General features: G+C 43.4%; 1 protein-coding gene across 1 annotated transcript in view; it reads right to left on the bottom strand.

Moving 5' to 3' along the window:
* LOC102749990 (uncharacterized) overlaps nt 1–17,504 on the bottom strand; it is a 106,904-nt gene that overhangs the window by 42,394 nt on the left and 47,006 nt on the right. The window lies entirely within an intron of this gene.

Genomic DNA, 17,504 nt, shown 5'->3' with positions numbered 1-17,504 from the left:
CTGATGGAGATAAAGAGGAACAACCAGATTTGAATGATGAAAACATGCATCAACTCATATTCTCCATTCTTAGCCACAACAATACCACACTTGTCATCTCTGTCAAGAGCATAGATATATCGGTTGCCCTCCAACTGAGTTTCGTTAGAAAAATCAGCACTCAAATTAGTTAAATAGGATTGGATATGCCAAGGTTAGCAGTTAGCTGGCAGTTTGCATTTTAGCAAAACCTCTGTAATTTGTGGGATTCATTATTTTTTACTATATAATTCCCAAGTTATCTTAGGGTATTTATAAATTTAACTTTTATTAAGGAAAAAAGTTGAGTAAGTTCTAGAGAAAGACTGTACAACATTGTACCTGTAGTGAACAATAATATATTAACACTTAAAAATTTGTTAAGAGGGTAAATCTTATGTTAACTGTTCTTTCCACAGTAAAATAAAATACAAGAAAATGAATCGCCAAAAGGATCATTTTGTGTGTGTGTGCAAAACTATCGTATTTACAAAAATGGTACAAAAGTGAATCCAACAGTCAATGCACATGCACACTTCATTCACATCTTCAACAAAAGATACTCTAACACTACAGAACTGAGTAAGAATACTAGCTTCAACGGCAGCTGTTAAGCACTAGTCACGTAAGTTACACCAGAATGGGCAAATATTGCCCAAGTAAAATTCTGTTCTTAGAGCTAAAACAGGTTTAAGGCCATTCAAGTTCAAGCACAGAGAAACAGATCTTTCCGAGCTCCAACTATTTTTGTTTGAAGAATGTGAACTGTCTTCCAACTTGTGGTCTTAAACTTCTGTTTTACGAAATCCAAAAGGAAAATACAGAAGAAATCAATACAAGCGAGGTTATATTAAATAAGAGTAACATACAAAGCTATAATTAAGATGAATTAAAGAAAGTGAACACATTACAATTGCAAAACTTGCTTGTTACTTGTTGAATCAGTCCTACACTAGGAGTTAGGTAATATATACAATTATTTTCAAGTAGATGATGTTGCTCTAACATGTTCTCTTTATCAGGGCACTGTTAAAACTAATCAAAACTTTACACACGTATATTCCCTTACAATAGCAGCACACACTACTGCTACCTGCAAAGCTGTCATTCTCAAATGACTTAGGGAATGAAAGGAAGTAAAAAGCAGAGAAGTAACATATTAAGGAGAAATAATGGGAATTAGAAGATTCATGCAGTTCAGCTCTTTTAATCAGCCAGCCAGCTTGCTAGCAACAAGAGAAGGTTTCTGTCGAGGAAGGTCCTGTGCAGTGGAATGTGGTCACCAGTGACTTCTGTCTTATCTAGAACTGCAGTAGGAAGCTGCTTGTTCTTCATGTTTATTGTTGTTGTGTGTGTGTGTGTGTACGCATGTGTTTAGGTAGGCTCCATGCCCAGTGTGGGGCTTGAACTCACAACCTTGATTCATTTCTGCTTTAGCCATGTTATAATCCCCAGAATCAAAATATTTTTTCCCTTTCTGCAATTGTTTCCTTAAGAAATCTGAACCTCCAGGCTTTTGTCCCAGATGAGGACACCTTGTTTTTAATTTTGCTTCTTCAGCTTTCTCTACACTAGTTATTCTATCTACTATTTCCTTCTGCTCCTCCGAGGAGGCTGCCTCAGGAAATTTCCACAGACATACTGCTGCCTCTTACCGTGCTTCCCCTTACCAAAAGGATTCAATCAAGTATCAAGGTTAGTCAAGACTCCAAGTCCAGGACTCTAAAGTGCGGGGTGGATACCTTGTTCACGAGATACTGGATTTGGGGATTTAAATCCCACACCCCCTTGGTCAAAAAAAAGCAAAGGAAGGAAATCTAACAATACAAAAAAAACATGAATCAGACTTGGTCAGCTCTGCGGTGACATTAAGGCATGAGAGTGGAACAATTCCATTCACAAACTTCCCTTTTCTAACAATATTAAGGAACAATATTAAGGAAGAGTGAATTTCTTCACACAAGTCAGTGTAAGATTCTGGCCCTTACATGTAACACAGTGTGATCACACTGGGCTCTCCTGTGGCAAAAGGGAAAATGGGGAAGACTCAGAACCACTGTAGCTTTGAAGGTGCAAAATATTCCATGCATGTTCACGTTCAATAGCTGCCCCTCGAAAAAAATCAAACTGTACACAGAAGTGAAGAAAGTTAATCATCAAAATCTCTCTTTCCTCCCCACCCCTCATGCCTACACTTCGATATCACTTTGATATGTGTTCTCCCAGTTTGGTGCGTACATGTACCTACACACAATATATTTATGGTTAGGTATTATCTTAACCATATCAGGCTGCGATCTGCCTTTTCTACTTAAAGTCTGTATAGGTGAACTCATTTTTTTTCTATTGGCTGCCTACTATTACATATGACTACTTAAAAAATCACTAATTGAGGGGATACTTTTTATTCTATTTCTTTTTTCTATTTTTAAATGATTTTTTTAATTTATAGAAGTAAAACCTGCCCATATTTTTAAAAATTCAGACTGTATTGGGGCACCTGGGCGGCTGTTGGTTAAGCATCCAGCTCCTAATTTTGACTCAAGTCATGATCTCGGGGTCGTGACATCGAGCCCCACATTGGGCTCCACACTCAGTAGGGAGTCTGCTTAAGAGTCTCTCCCTCTCCCTCTGCCCTCCCCCCAACCCGCTCACACCCCGTCTCAAAAAAAAGAAAAAATTCAGACTGTATAGATGTGTCTAAAATGAGAAACAAAAAATCTCCCTCCTCCCATCCCCACCAACCACATCACTACCACACCCATTACTCAGGTTCTATCAAGTTTGTTTTAAGTTCTACTGTTGATTACCACTGAAACTGTATGTAATATATTTACACCCCTTTTTCTTGACTTATCAACTATAGATATTATTTATCAACTCCTCATAATGAAAAATTAGGAATGTCTTGTTTAAATTATAAATTCAGGGGGCGCCTGGGTGGCTCAGATGGTTAAGCGTCTGCCTTCGGCTCAGGTCATGATCCCAGGGTACTGGGATCGAGCCCCACGTCGGGCTCCTGGCTCGACGGGGAGCCTGCTTCTCCCTCTGCCTCTCTCCCTGCCCGTGCTCTCTCTCTCTCTCTCTCTGTATCTCTGTGTCTCAAATGAATGGATGGAATCTTCAAAAAAAAAAAAAAAAATAGTAAATTCAGGGTCGCCTGGGTGGCTCAGTTGGTTAAGCATCTGCCTTGAGCTCAGGTCATGATCCCAGGATTCTGGGACTGAGCCCCGCATCGGGATCCCTGCTCAGCGGGGAGCCTGCTTCTCCCTCTCCCTCTGCCGCTCCCCCTGCTTGTATGTGCTTTCCCTCTCTGTCAAATAAATAAATAAAATCTTTCAAAAAATAAAAATAAATAAATAAATTAGTAAATTCAATGCATGGATGAAAAGGAATTATGGCGTTTCGCTATTGAACAACTTCAGCCTGCTCTAATAACGACTCATAGTTTGTGGTAACACAACTTGGTTACTACAAATAATAGCTTAATTAGGGAATTATAGTAGTTTAGTAATAACTTGGATTCAGATACAGATAAACTCCTCCAGGGGACAGGAATACCTAAGTCCCCATCAGGGTCCTGCTGCTAATTAACTCTGTGGTTCTAAACACATTTTGTCACCTCACAGTGTCCTAGTTCCCTATCTCTTCAAATAGGAATGATAACTATCTCACAGATCTGAATGAGGATTGAATTAAAAAAAATCATGCCTCTGATCACGATTTGTAAAACACAGAGTATCCTTAGTGCCTTTCCCTTTAGCCATTGGTGTCATTGCTGGAGCGGGTGCGGGGCAAACAAGGCAGAGAGTGGGCAGAGAGGTCAAGCTGCAAGGTCAGGCATCCTCACTGCGCCATGCCTTTTGCTGCTTCTTGGGTTTCAAGCCCCTAAGAGATCTGATGGAATGGGGGTGTCAGCAGGAGCAGAGGCTGAGCCAGCACTTGAGTTAGCAGGGTCTCTCATGTATCCCAAGAATGAGAAGTCCTAAAGCAGACCTAGAAGCTGGAAGCAGGAGAAACAGATGCCTGTTGCCAGTGGTGGTAGCAAAAGAGACACCAACCCACTCAGCCTGGAGCAGGATTTAAGTGTCTGACCCAGGACAGGGAGTACGATGGGAGAAGCCCATGGATGTAGGAATCAGATGTGTAAGTCTCTGAGACAGACCCCGGAACTAGATGCTGCGGTAGCAGAGCAGAAGGGGAGAGTGAGCTCCTGGCTGCAGACAGGAATATGTCACCATCCTGGGTGACCCAGCAGTCTTAAACTGAATGAGCTTTCCACATTGTATTCCTGGTTAAGGTCACTTGAACATCAAGGGAACCTGACTTTTTAACTTCTTTCTGTAAATTATTGTCATTTTCTTTATATGTTTAATTTTTATATTAAGAAAAATCTCAAGCACACAGAAGGGATATAGTATAATGAGTATATAACATACATAATGTACAAATAGTATAAAATACCCATTACCCAGATTCAATCATTATCAAGGTTTTCCCACACTTGCTTCACTTTCTTGCACTTTGAAAAACTAAAATAGTTTATTGATTTTCTTTTAAAGATTTTATTTATTTATTTGACAGAAAGAGACACAGCAAGAGAGGGAATACAAGCAGGGGGAGTGGGAGAGGGAGAAGCAGGCTTCCTACAGAGGAGGGAGCCTGATGTGGGGCTCAATCCCAGGACCCTGGGATCATGACCTGAGCTGAAGGCAGACGCTTAACGACTGAGCTATCCAGGCGCCCCAAAAAACTAAAATAGTTTAAAGCAAATGATAGACCCACGTCATTGCATCCCCACTCACTTCAGTATGGATCTCATTTTTGTTACACATGCACACATTGTGCACACACACACACACAACTAAGGGGAAAATGAAGTAAACCCCTTCTACACAGTAAAACAATCGGTCACTGCAGCAATTCTGGTAGGCTCTCAAGATAAATGGGGATGCTACCTATACAGAGAACACAAATGCAAAGGTATCATCTCTGCTGGCTTGGGAAAGAGTAAACAAGAACATCAGAATGCTAGGAAAGTACTGGCTATTGGAAAGGGAACTGAAAACCATAAGGCATACCAACAGAGGCAGTATGTCGTGCCAGGGCAAAATTCTGCTCGTTGCACCTCATTGCGTCTATCTTGGTGTATAAGAATCTCTCTCATTCATCTTCCCTTGCCTTCCTCATCATACCCAATGGCCTCCTCCTGACCCGTGGGCCCCCAAGGCCGTGACTTCTCTTTCTCTCCATCTTTCCTACCTCCACACCCTCCTCCCTAAGTGCCTCTTCCATTAACTCCCCAATGTCTTAATTTTAAACACTAGGGACCCATTTCTCTGGCCTAAGACATGTTCAGCACATAGCACTGTGTCTGGTTTACAACCTCTGCTATGATCTGAATGTTTGTGTCCCCCCAAAATCCACATGTTGGGAGTCCTAATGCCCAGTGTGATGATCTTAGAAGATGGAGCCTTTGGGGGGTTATTAGGTCATGAGGGTGGAGCCCCCATGAATGGGATTCTTGTTCTTCCAAAGGAGATCCCACAGAGCTCCCTACCCCTTTCCACTCTGTGAGGATGCAGTGAAAAGACACTGGCTATGAACCAGGAAGAGGGTCCTCACCAGAACATGACCCTGCTAGTGCCTTGATCTTGGACATCTAAACCTCCGGAACTGTGAGAAGTAGATTTCTGCTGTTGATATGCCACCCAGCCTGTGGTATTTTGGTATAGCAGCCCAGATAGACTAAGATAGCCTGTTAAGAAATACTGGTTGGGGGCGCCTGGGTGGCTCAGTTGGTTAAGCGACTGCCTTCGGCTCAGGTCATGATCCTGGAGTCCCGGGATCGAGTCCCGCGTCGGGCTCTCTGCTTGGCGGGGAGTCTGCTTCTCCCTCTGACCCTTCCCCTCTCATGCTCTCTCTCTCTCTCATTCTCTCTCTCAAATAAATAAATAAAATCTTAAAAAAAAAAAAAAAAGAAATACTGGTTGGATGGATGGATGGATGAGTGGTTTTAAGTGAGACGGTACTACTTTAAAACCTACATGAGTTCTGATAGAACTCTACTATGACATTGAAGAACCATTAGCCAAAATGGGTGCCAGTCATAACAGCCAGCTGCTCACCCAGAAGGTTAGAAAAGTGGGAATGTGATACACATGCCCTCCCAGCACCACCACCAACCACCAAGCATAGAAAGGGAAGAAAATGTCAGAATGGAAAGATGATGGGCACTGGGCTGTGACAAACCTGAATGCAAACCTTGACTCCACCATCTTCCAATTGTGTGACTTTGAACAAAGTATTTAAAAATTTTCATTTATCCCATGTATAAAATGGGGATAATAGTATCTACTACACAAGGTTGTTATAAGGATTAAATTAAATAACATTTAATTAAGGGTCCTACCACAGTGCTTGATACATACTGGGCTCAAAATATTATAATTTTTATTGTATGATAATATTTATTATCATTAAGAAATCTCTGGAGAGAACTTAAGAAGTTATGGTTTACTTGTGAAATGGGCAGACTAAACACTTAAAATTAACTTCAGAGAAAGATGACAAAATGGTATCTTTTTTTTTAATTTGAGAGAGAGATTGAGAGAACGAGTGGGAGGAGGGGCAGTGGGAGAAGCAGACTCCCCGCTGAGCAGGGAGCCCTATGCGATGGGGACTTGATCTAGGGACTCTGGGATCATGACCTGAGCCGAAGGCAGACAACCGACTGAGCCACCCAGGCGCACCCGACAAAATAGTATCTTTAAAGAGAAAACTTAACAAATTAATTTACTTAATTTTTGAGGAAGTAAATCACATGTAGGTAAAAGAGAACTGCTTAATATTATCTACCTGAACACCTTAAGAAAACCTTTGACAGATTTCCAAAGGAGAGGCTGAAATAGAAGTCCCAGAAGACTGGAACATTTTGTGAGGCAATGAGGAACTAGCTCAGAAACAGACAATGGGTGGAGCCTGGTGATTCCAGCCAGGGGAGGGAACTAGAGGGCCCAAGTGACAGATGCTGGGAAGGCAGCAGATGTCTGAAGGGCGGAGTAGTCACATTTCTAATTCTGGATTTCTCAAAGGAAACAGTGCAGTCCTCCTCAGGAAGCTGGAGTCCTGTGCACTGGGGGAGTCTGACGTATGGGCATCAGACACCCATAGGGTTGACATCCATGAGAGGAAGTGGCGGCGGGAGGGCTATTATCGAGAACAGTGCCCAGCCAATAAGCTGAGGTCTGCTGTGGGTCTGGTTCCTCAACAAATGCTTGTTGAGCACCTACTACTATGTGCCAGGCACAGGGTCAGGTGCAAGAGATAAGAAACTCCCCCACCACCACCCCAGTCTCATGGAGCAGAGTCTAATAAGAGAGTTAGTCAAATAGTGCCTCTAATGAAGACAGAATTACAAAGTGAGACAGGAAGACACGTAATTAGTAGACATGTCTAGGCCTGGGGTGGGATGGGTGCCATGGGGAAGAGTAGTTCTAGACTTTATCTAGAACTAATGAGGTAATGGAGTGGTGAAGAAAAGCATTCCATTTAACGCTATTGCACTTATAATAGCTGTGGTCCGAGCCCCAAACAATGCAAGTTCAGGGTGCCTACAGCTCAAAGTGGCTGAACTGAGGGTGTGGGGAAGGGTGGGCACGCAATCAGATTTCCATTCTGAAGAGTCCAAGGTATTTAAACAAGAGCCACTGGCACACTTGGTCAGCCCCAAGCAGAGCACTCTAGTGGGTTCTAGGACCCCAGCTACACTCTACCTGTATGAAGACACTCGGGCTGTCCAAACGTTGCTGCCTTCATAGTACATTGGGAAGCAGAGATTGATGGACCCAAGTAGAGGGACTGAACCCTCAAGCACCTTTGCTAGCAAGGGGCTCTCTAAGATATGTGTAAGTGATCAGGAGCAGGGAGCGAGCAGTAAAATATCTAACAACACTACTAACTAGTGATGGGTCTAGATCAGGGTCAGCAAACTACAGCCCACAAGCCAAAACCAGCCTGAGCCTATTTCTGTGCAGCCCTTTAGCTAAGAATGGTTTCTACATTTTTAAATGGTTTAAAAAAAAGGAAAAGACAACTAATATTTTGTGACATGTGAAAAGTATGTGAAATTCACATTTCAGTGTCCCTAAATAAAGTCTTATGGGAATATAGTCATACTCATTCATTTATTATTATCTATGGCTGCTTTCACAAGAGCAGAGTTGAGCAAACGCGGCCAGCAACAAGGTACTGCAGCAAAGCTGAAATTATTTATTATCTGGCCCTTTATAGAAGAAGTCTGCCAATCCCTGGGTTAGTCAAAAGAGCCTATAAATCTGACCATGTGGTCAGACAACTGACAAATGAGCTTCAGTGGGAACAAGTGCAAAGTAATGCACTTTGGGATAAAAATATCCAAACTATTTATAAAATGAAGACAGGGCTCTGAGCTATGAGGCCACAACTCAGAACCTAAGCACAAGTGGGAGGACTAAGGGCAGCAACAGTAATACTAAGTGAATTTCCTGCCCTAGATGATAAAAATCAACACAATGGATAGAGTTGGTTATCGAAGACTTTAACAGATGGGGGCCTGGGGAATGATTTCAGAAAGACTAAACTAAAATTCAACTGAGAAGAAAGCTTATGTTATTTTTCACTTTCATTTAAAAATTACATATAAATATTGACAAGGGAACAGAAAGCGAGCTGAGGACAAAGCAGAAGCTGACACCCCACAACCACGCCCCCCCCCCTCAAATGGGATATATGTGACATTCCTCAGGCACTCCTGGCTTTCCTAAAGGAAAAACAAATAGTTAACTTATAGAGATCACAATCCTGCAAGACAAGAGTCTTCCTCAGTTTACAAATGTCTTAGCAATTTACAAGAACAAAGCATTTGTATCAATAACCTAGGTTCCGGGAGGAAATGTAGATACAATTAAATGTCCTTATAACCTGCAGCCCATTGAACAGATATTTGAAGTGGGCAGAGTGTAATGTTCCTCCAAGAAGCTCCCAACTACCTTAATGTTAATGCCTTGCTAGAAGGGAAAAACAACCTTACCTTGACAATAGCAGGGCCTCCCAGTATCTTGTAGGTCCTCTTTAGCATATGAAAGTTCTTTTGAATATCTTCCTTTTCCTCAGCTCCCCCAATCCCATAGTATATAATCAGCCACGGCTCACAACCCCAGTGCAGTAGCTCTTTCTGCCCACGGGTCCTGTCCCTGTGCTTTAATAAAACCACCTTTTTACACCAAAGATGCCTCAAGAATTCTTTCTTGGCCATCAGCTCCGGACTTGCCCCAACAAACCTTGCCTATATTCCAAAACCACATCAGATATCAACAGTCTATATGTAATCTAGGGGAAATTAGTAATGAAATATTAAAATTTATGCTGTGTATACAGGACTAATCCGGGATGGGCTATCATCTAGACTTTATTTTATTCAATTCTATAGTTCCAGTGCCTACTGTAGTGACTGGCATATGATAAACACTCAAATAATATTTGTGGAAGGCAGGAAGGCAGGAAAGGAAGAAAGAAGGGAAGGGGGGGAGGGAGGAGGGAAAGAAGGAGGAAAATTGGACAGAGTCTACAGGGTTTGAAAGCTGAACAGTGGTTAGCCAGACACCAAGAATGAGGAAGAACACCCCAGTAGGGAACCAGGAACATAAAAAGCCAGGAGAGGTCATGAGGCCTGTAAATAATGTCATTAAAACCCCCCAGTCACCTTTGTTCTAGCTGTAAGGTTACTTGGATTCTCAGATTCATTTGTCTTGTGAAGAGGGCATTACCAGGGCACTAAGAGAGTTGTAGCCCCAGGAGAATTAAGTAATCAACCTCACAGTAATTTCATCAGTCTCTGGGGGCATCTGGTATACCCTGATTTCCCCAGCCTCATCCTCAGGCACAGTGTCCGTACCTGCAAAGCTACAGAACTGATTTGGGACCTCGATGGCTCGAATAGGGCATGGTGTCTTGGGGCCCCTACCTGGGTGTGGCTGGCCTCCCTCTTGGACACGTATGAGCTCTTCCATTTCACTGTGACAGGAATCACATCCAGAGAATTCCCGAGAACACCCAGCCCAGTGTGCTGCAGAGCCCGAAAGAAACAAGGTATCTTTCCCAGGGAAGATACTCTCCCTGCCCAGCAATATCATGGTTACAGACATCTATTCTTGCTACAAGGTAAACTCATCCCAGGACACTGAAAAGTCCCAGGTCTTGGGACTACCCTCCATCCCAAGTAAACCAGGACAGTTGGTCACCTGCCAGATGGGTTCCCCATTTACAATGGCCTTCTTATCCTGCTGTTCCCCAGACTCCACCTGGGCCGGCTCCAGAGTTTCTGCTACCATAAACCCACTGTAAAGTCCACTTTTACGTAACAGGCTTGAGCAATGGAAACCTGAGTCAGGTAAAAGGGCCCACAGGGACCACCAGGCTGAATGCAAACAGGCCCATCAGGCGACCCACCTCCAAATAGCCATAAGCCCTAGCTGACCAAGGGGCTGCTTACAACAGGGCACAGGTACCGAAAAAGGAGAATTCTATGTTCCCATACCTCCTCACCTTCCCCCCTTAACTACAGTTCCCCACCACAGCACCCCGGGGCAGACAGTCTCTCCTTTGCTGTCCTGCCCATTTGTATTCAATAAATTTCTATCTCCTTTGTTCTGCCACGGGTGAATTCTTTCACTGCCCTCACCCAATTGGCCGCCTCCACCCAATTGGGTCACCCCACACTCACCCAATTGGGTCGCCCCACACCCACCACTCAACATTCAGAGGGGCTCCTTCTGGGTCAGGGGAGGGGACAGCATGGGCTGGGTGGGTCACTGGGAACAGGATTAAGATCAGAGACCAGGTGACAGAGCAGAAGGGGTTCCCAAGGAACCTCAGTGATGTGGGAAACAAAGGCAGAAGGAAATGTAGATAAAATTAAATGTCCTTATAACCTGCAGCCCATTGACAAATAGTTGAGGCAGGCGGAGTACAAAGTTCCTCCAGGAAGCTCCCAATTGTCTTCCTGTTAATGCCTTGCTAGAGGGGAAAACAACCTTAGTTTGACAATAGCCAGGCCTCAGGTATCCTGCTAGTCTTCTTTAGCATATGAAAGTCCTTTTGGACACCTCCCTTACTTTTACTTCCCCCAATCCCAAAGTATATAATCACAATCCCAGGGCGCCAGGCAGCAGCCGCAGCTCTTTCTGCCGCGGGTCCTGTCCCTGTGCTTTAATAAAATCACTTCTTTTGCACCAAAGACGTCTCAAGAATTTTTTCTTGGAAAAACAAAGAATTCTTTCTTGGCCGTCGGCTCCAGACCTTAACTTACATTCCAACACTACATCATCGGCTGCTGGAGAGTTGGTCGGTAAGACTCCTGTCTTTCATCTGTGTCTATGTGTTTCTGTACATACAAGGAAGATTAGACAGTACCTACTATCAGGAAAAACCCTCATCATTTCCAGTGTTTGGAGGTGAGGAACACCTCGAAGGCTGCCTTAAACCCTATTTGTAAGTGAGCAGAATGTGAGTTAGTAAAATGTAAATCACAAAAAGGAGGGTCAACTTTGTGGGTCAGTATAAAACAGCTGTAATAATTACAGTAATTTATATCTCATTACCATGTGGCATAGTGATTAGGAGGCATTATTGTGTCATGTAAATCATACACCAAGATCTTTGTGATTAGGGTACTAAATTCTGCTCGCTCTCGTGTGCTGCCATAGTTTAAAACCATTAGAGAGAATCATTTAGGTTGCCTTAGTCGTGGGTTTTTTTGCTTCAGGGAATACAGGGAGTTAAATAGCAGGTGAATTTGCTACATTTGATTCTGGGAGGACCCATATAATGATACTTAAAAAAAGAATGCCATCTTTATTTATAAAGGAATTCTGGGAAAAACTCAAAACACTTTGCAGATTTTAATCTAATTAATCCTCACAATAACCCCAGGAGGGAGTTCTTATACAATGGCCTTCATTGTTTGAAGCCACCACTTGTTAGAGGCCACAGAAGAGTCACTTTTTCTGCAGTTGCTTCTCTGTCTTGCTTTAATCATAAACATTAGAGTGTTCTTGGAAATAAGTCTTGTATGAATATCAACTGAGTATTAGTGTATTAATCATCTCCAATCAGTATGAGACAGATTAATCTCACCACTAAGGATTTCTTGGAAACTACACACCAGCTTCAAGAAATACAAACATTTGTTTGAGGGGAATTTAATGTTATGAATGAACTCTCTATGATTAAAATATTTTTGCATATAAATCCGTGTGAATTTAATTTACAGCGCTTCTGCTCTGAGTACAATGTTAGGTGCCCTGGACACAAAAACAACTTAGGATACAAATGAAGTAATAGTAACAGTAATGTGTGTGGTTGTGATCTAGAGATCTAATGAAGTCAGAATATGCCCTTAACAAACCAAGGACTGGAGTTCAACTCTCCTGGGAAGGGACAGATACAAGTGGAGGATTTTTAACAATCAGCAGTTGTCTGTACCCATGTTTTGCATTTTGGTTCAGACAGCGTGGTCTTTAATAAAGCTGTAAAGTAGGTATTCACATGCAATATCTCATTGGATTCTTACAGTGTTCCTACGAAATAGGTAGGACAAACACTATTTTCCACTTTACAGACAGAAAATGAGTTCAGCAACAGTATGCTGCTAGGGGTCATAGCGAAAGGATGGCAAAATTAGAAGCCGAATGAGCTTCTCTTGTCTGTGATGAAGGATTCCCAAAGCATGTCCAAAGTCGCCCTTCCACCCTCACCTTCAAGCTCCCCGAGCCCAGCTGCCACCTCCAGACTGCAGGGCTGGTGTGCTTATACTTTAAACCCTTCCCAGCTCCTATTCCCTCTAATTTTAGCCAGACATGGTTAGAGAAATTCATCAGTACATTTACTTTAAAAACTAAGGGAAGATAAAAACAAAGGTGTGAAAACAATGAACTTGTTTAGTGTAGGTTTTGGCTCACAGGTTGGTTTGCCTGGCAGGATACATGGACTTGGCCCAGAGACCCTCTCCTTCATCTCCTCCCTGTCCAAGAAGGAAACTTGCCTGTCCTTGGGCAATTCTCTTAACTACCCTGTGTCATTCTCCTCCCCTGGAAGAGAGGTTAAACTGAATTTCCAGCATCTGTGTTACCAGAGCAATCCATAAAAAGAAGAAATTATTACACTCTTTAGTTGTGTATCACATCACCAACCCTTGTCCATATGTATCTGACAGCTTTCATCCCTTCCTGAAAAAGATAAGGGGGTCACATTCCAAAAACATTCTTTGGGAATCCTACAATCACCTATTTCAATGACGAAAGGAATTCTCAGGATGGGGAATATGCAACATTTGAGCCTGTCAATTAAGTGGCACCTTTTCCCATATTTCCATTTTTAAAAAAAATTTTTAAAGATTTTATTTATTTGAGAGAGAAAGAGATAGAGAGAACAGAGCAGGAAGGAGGGGCAGAGAGAAAAGCAGGCTCCCCGCTGAACAGGGAGCCCAAGGCAGAGCTTGATCCGGGGACCCTGGGATCATGACCTGAGCCGAAGGCAGATGCTTAACCAACTGAGCCACCCAGGTGCCCCCCCATTTCCATTTTTAAAAACTTTAACACTTTTTCCCCTTCCTTTCCAAGAAGGATTTCACAGCATGATGCTGAAGTCTCATGAGGTACTGGCAAATCTTTGGCGTATGGAATAGGAATTTCTTCTAGCACACTCAAGGAATCTACTTTTCTGTAGATCATTCCATTTGTGTGTGGAAACAGACTGAGAGGATAATGTAGGCTAATGGCTGAGAGCATGAGTGGGGAGGAGAGGGAGAAGCAGGCTCCCTGGGATCATGACCTGAGCTGAAGGCAGACATAACCCAACTGCGCCACCCAGGTGTCCCTCTACTTAAAAAATATTAATAGTTGGCATTGATGGAGTACTTACTATGTGCTAGGAGCTATATATGCTAAGTTTTACATGCTTTACATACGTGATCTCATTGAATCCTTACCATAGCCCTGGGAAGTGGGTACTCTCATCAAGCCCCTTTTATTTTTTTTTTTTTTAAAGATTTTATTTATTTATTCATGAGAGACAGAGAGAGAGAGAGAGAGGCAGAGGGAGAAGCAGGCTCCCAAGGAGCAGGGAGCCCGATGTGGGACTCGATCCCAGGACCCTGGGATCATGACCTGAGCCGAAGGCAGACGCTTAACCATCTGAGCCACCCAGGCGCCCAAGCCCCTTTTATAGGTAAGAAAATTGAAGCCCAAATTGGTCAAATGGTTTGCCAGAGATTATAGGACTAAATGGTGAAACCAGGACACACACACACACAGACTTCAAGACCCATGCTTTGAATAATTAACGTCCTCATAGTGATGCTATAAGGATTAAGTGAGCTGATATAAATCAGGTCCCCTACGGAGGTGCTAGGCACATAAAAAAGCCTCAAGTAAATGTTAGCTGTGGTATTATTTTCAGCATTGTCATTTGTTCCCAGAAATGTCTGTGCCAGAAGACAGGTTTTGACATAGGATATTGTGGGGCAATTCTAGTTGACCACCAGAGATACGTGTCTTGTAAATGTCAGACATCTACTATTACAATTGCATCTACTATTAAACAATTTGTGTATTATGAGTTACCTGGTTAAGAGATGGGGTAAATGGTTAGCAACTTTATCTATTTGCCTATGCAGAGAAGTTCTTCATACTGGAGAAGTATGAAGTCTCATAAAAGAATGGCATGCTGAGCAATAGCTAGCTGAATTGCAGGCAGTGCCGGATTATAAATGGATTATGTTTCAAAAGTTCATTTGTCTATTGTTATAAATTCTGAATACATAGAAATACGGTTGCAAATGGTGGTTACATGCCAAGACTATTCACAGAAGTCTATTCGGCCCATTTTATTTATTTATTTTTTAAAGATTTTATTTATTTATTTGACAGAGAGGGAAACGGCGAGAGAGGGAACACAAGCAGGGGGAGTGGGAGAGGGAGAAGCAGGCTCCCCGCGGAGCAGGGAGCCCGATGCGGGACTCGATCCCAGGGTCCTGGGATCAGGGCCTGAGCCGAAGGCAGACACGTAATGACTGAGCCACCTCGGTGCCCCTATTCGGACCATTTTAAAGTTCAACGATAGAAATCATGCCACTAGCCCAAGGACAGGCCCAGGAACAAGGGCCCATGTGATAAAATAAAAACTGTATTTCCTGGTACAGAGGCAAGTTGAGATTGAGTGTATTAGTTATCTATTGCTTTGTAACAAATTATCCCCAAACTTACCATATTAAAACAATAAACATTATTATCTCACAGTCTCTGTGTGTCATCTGGGAGCAGCTTAGTTGGGTGGTTCTGTTCAGGATCTCTCCTGGGATTTCAGTCAACATCTCCTGGGCTACAATCATCTGAAGATTTACCTGGGGCTGGAGCATCTGCTTCCAGTATGGCTAATTCACATGGCTGTTGGCAGGAGGTGTCCATTTCTCATCACCTGGGCTTTTCTTCGGGGCTGCTTGAGTTCCTCGTGACATGGTAACTCTGGCTTCCGCAGCACAAGTGATCCAAGAGAGAACAAGCAGGCAGCTGCAGTGCCTTTTATGACCTAGTCTTTTAAGTCATACACTGTCACTATTGTCATATTCTATTCATTGTAGGCCATATGGTATTCACTAAGAGAAGCTCACATTCAATGGGAGGGAGATTAAGCTCTACCTCTGCATGTGATGAGTATCAGAATTTGTGGACATACATTAAAATCACTATATAGTTTTTTGTTATCCTCCTATCACTCTGTCCAGATACCCAGCGATATAAAATAGTAAAAATAAATTGGGATGCAGAACTGCAGCCCTTCCCAACAAAGCATACCGTAAGTACCCAAAATAATCCATGTTCTGCCTCAACTTTTCTTGAAAACATCTATCCCCTTTCCTTGAATGGAATCTTATTTGAAGAATTTATACCAAAGAAAGAGCAATCACATTCCTGACATATTTGCTTTGTTCATTTGTAGTTCTCATTAGCAGAATTTCAGGCAATATAACAAACTGAAATGAAAAACAACAAATAATTTACTCCTGAGTTGAATGGATTAAGATATTTGGGGTTAGGAGAGCAAGGCTCAGTAAGCACTCTCCCTTCAGCTGATAATGACCTGAGTGCTCTGGTTATTGAATACTCTAGGCAAGTCTGTCCTCCTCAGTCTTGGGAACCATGGGATCTCTGATCCAGGTTTCCTAACCTGACTGCCATGGCGGCAGCTCTGTAGGAATATGGTGCACATTCAAAAGTGAGGGACTGCTGGGGAATCCAAAAGCAGTTGGTGCTCTGGCACCTGAGGCATGCAAAATTCTAAAGTGCCATCTGAATCTTCGGAGGAAAATGACGCTCCATGTGACCTTCTCTTGTATATTTTGTGACTTGAAATTTGGTAACCCATGTAGACTATCGTCAAAATACAACATCCATTAACACAGGATAACTAGGAGTTTCACTACAATTCAACTCCCAAGTGTTAGCTCCCCTGACAGTGTTGCTGTTTTAAATCTTAAAATTTGAGTCTTAAACCCTTTTGAGAATATGATAAAAGCTAAGGGACTTAACTCCAGAAAATACATATAAGCCACAGTATTTTGCACATGAGTTTAAGGCCTCCAGAGCCCCTAAAACCCATCCAAGGGAATCTCAAGACTTCAAGGGAGAAGGGGAATGGGGAGGCTTATTGCCATTCCACTTTACCATTACAACTTAGATCTAAATCAGAAACTACTATTCAGAACTTAATTGTTTTAAATTTGGGTAACAGAACCAAAGGCCAAAACGGAAACCCCTACTAGATTTTGTGCTTGGGTTTAGTCCATGTTATAAATGGAGGCTACAGGAACATGGCAGCGAACACACACAGGACAACAGTAAATACAAAGCAGGACTTAGAACTGCTGACGACCATAAGCAGCCTTGCCCTCTCGAAGTTGACCTGACGGTGCATCAAATTTTGCCAACTTGCCAGAGAAGCATCAACTCAAGGAAAGCAAGCTGCTGGGTTTCTCACTTAGCAAGAAGGCGCTAAAATGGTTTTCTGCCGCGGATCTGCAACCAAGATCCTGACCCAAGATTCCTGAGGCCCTCGTTGGGTGGAGCGAGCTCGCGCAGAAACGCCCGGGGCGGGCGGGACCGTTCGAATCTACCCACTTAGTCCGCAGGCCCCGGCTCCATCCGCTCATGCCTCTCCGCCTGGGGAGGCGGCAGGGCTGCGCCGGACACGCCGGCATCCCTGTGAGTGCCCCTCGGGCAAAGACTGGCGCGCGGGGCTCCGCAGCCGGGACTGGGGCGACGGGCGGGGGATGCGGCGCGCGCCCCTGCCCCGCCCCTCCCGGGCGCCGCAGCCCTGCGCAGCGGGCCTGCGTGTGCTCGTGCCGACCCCTCCTTCGCGCTCCTGGCCTGCGGCCGCTCCGGCGCACGCGC

This window comes from Leptonychotes weddellii, chromosome 9, assembly GCF_054177405.1.
Source record: "Leptonychotes weddellii isolate Sample4059 chromosome 9, ASM5417740v2, whole genome shotgun sequence".
Classification (NCBI taxonomy): Eukaryota; Metazoa; Chordata; class Mammalia; order Carnivora; family Phocidae; genus Leptonychotes; species Leptonychotes weddellii.
Note: the sequence above shows the minus strand (reverse complement) of the source record. Positions and strands in the feature narration are given on the sequence as shown.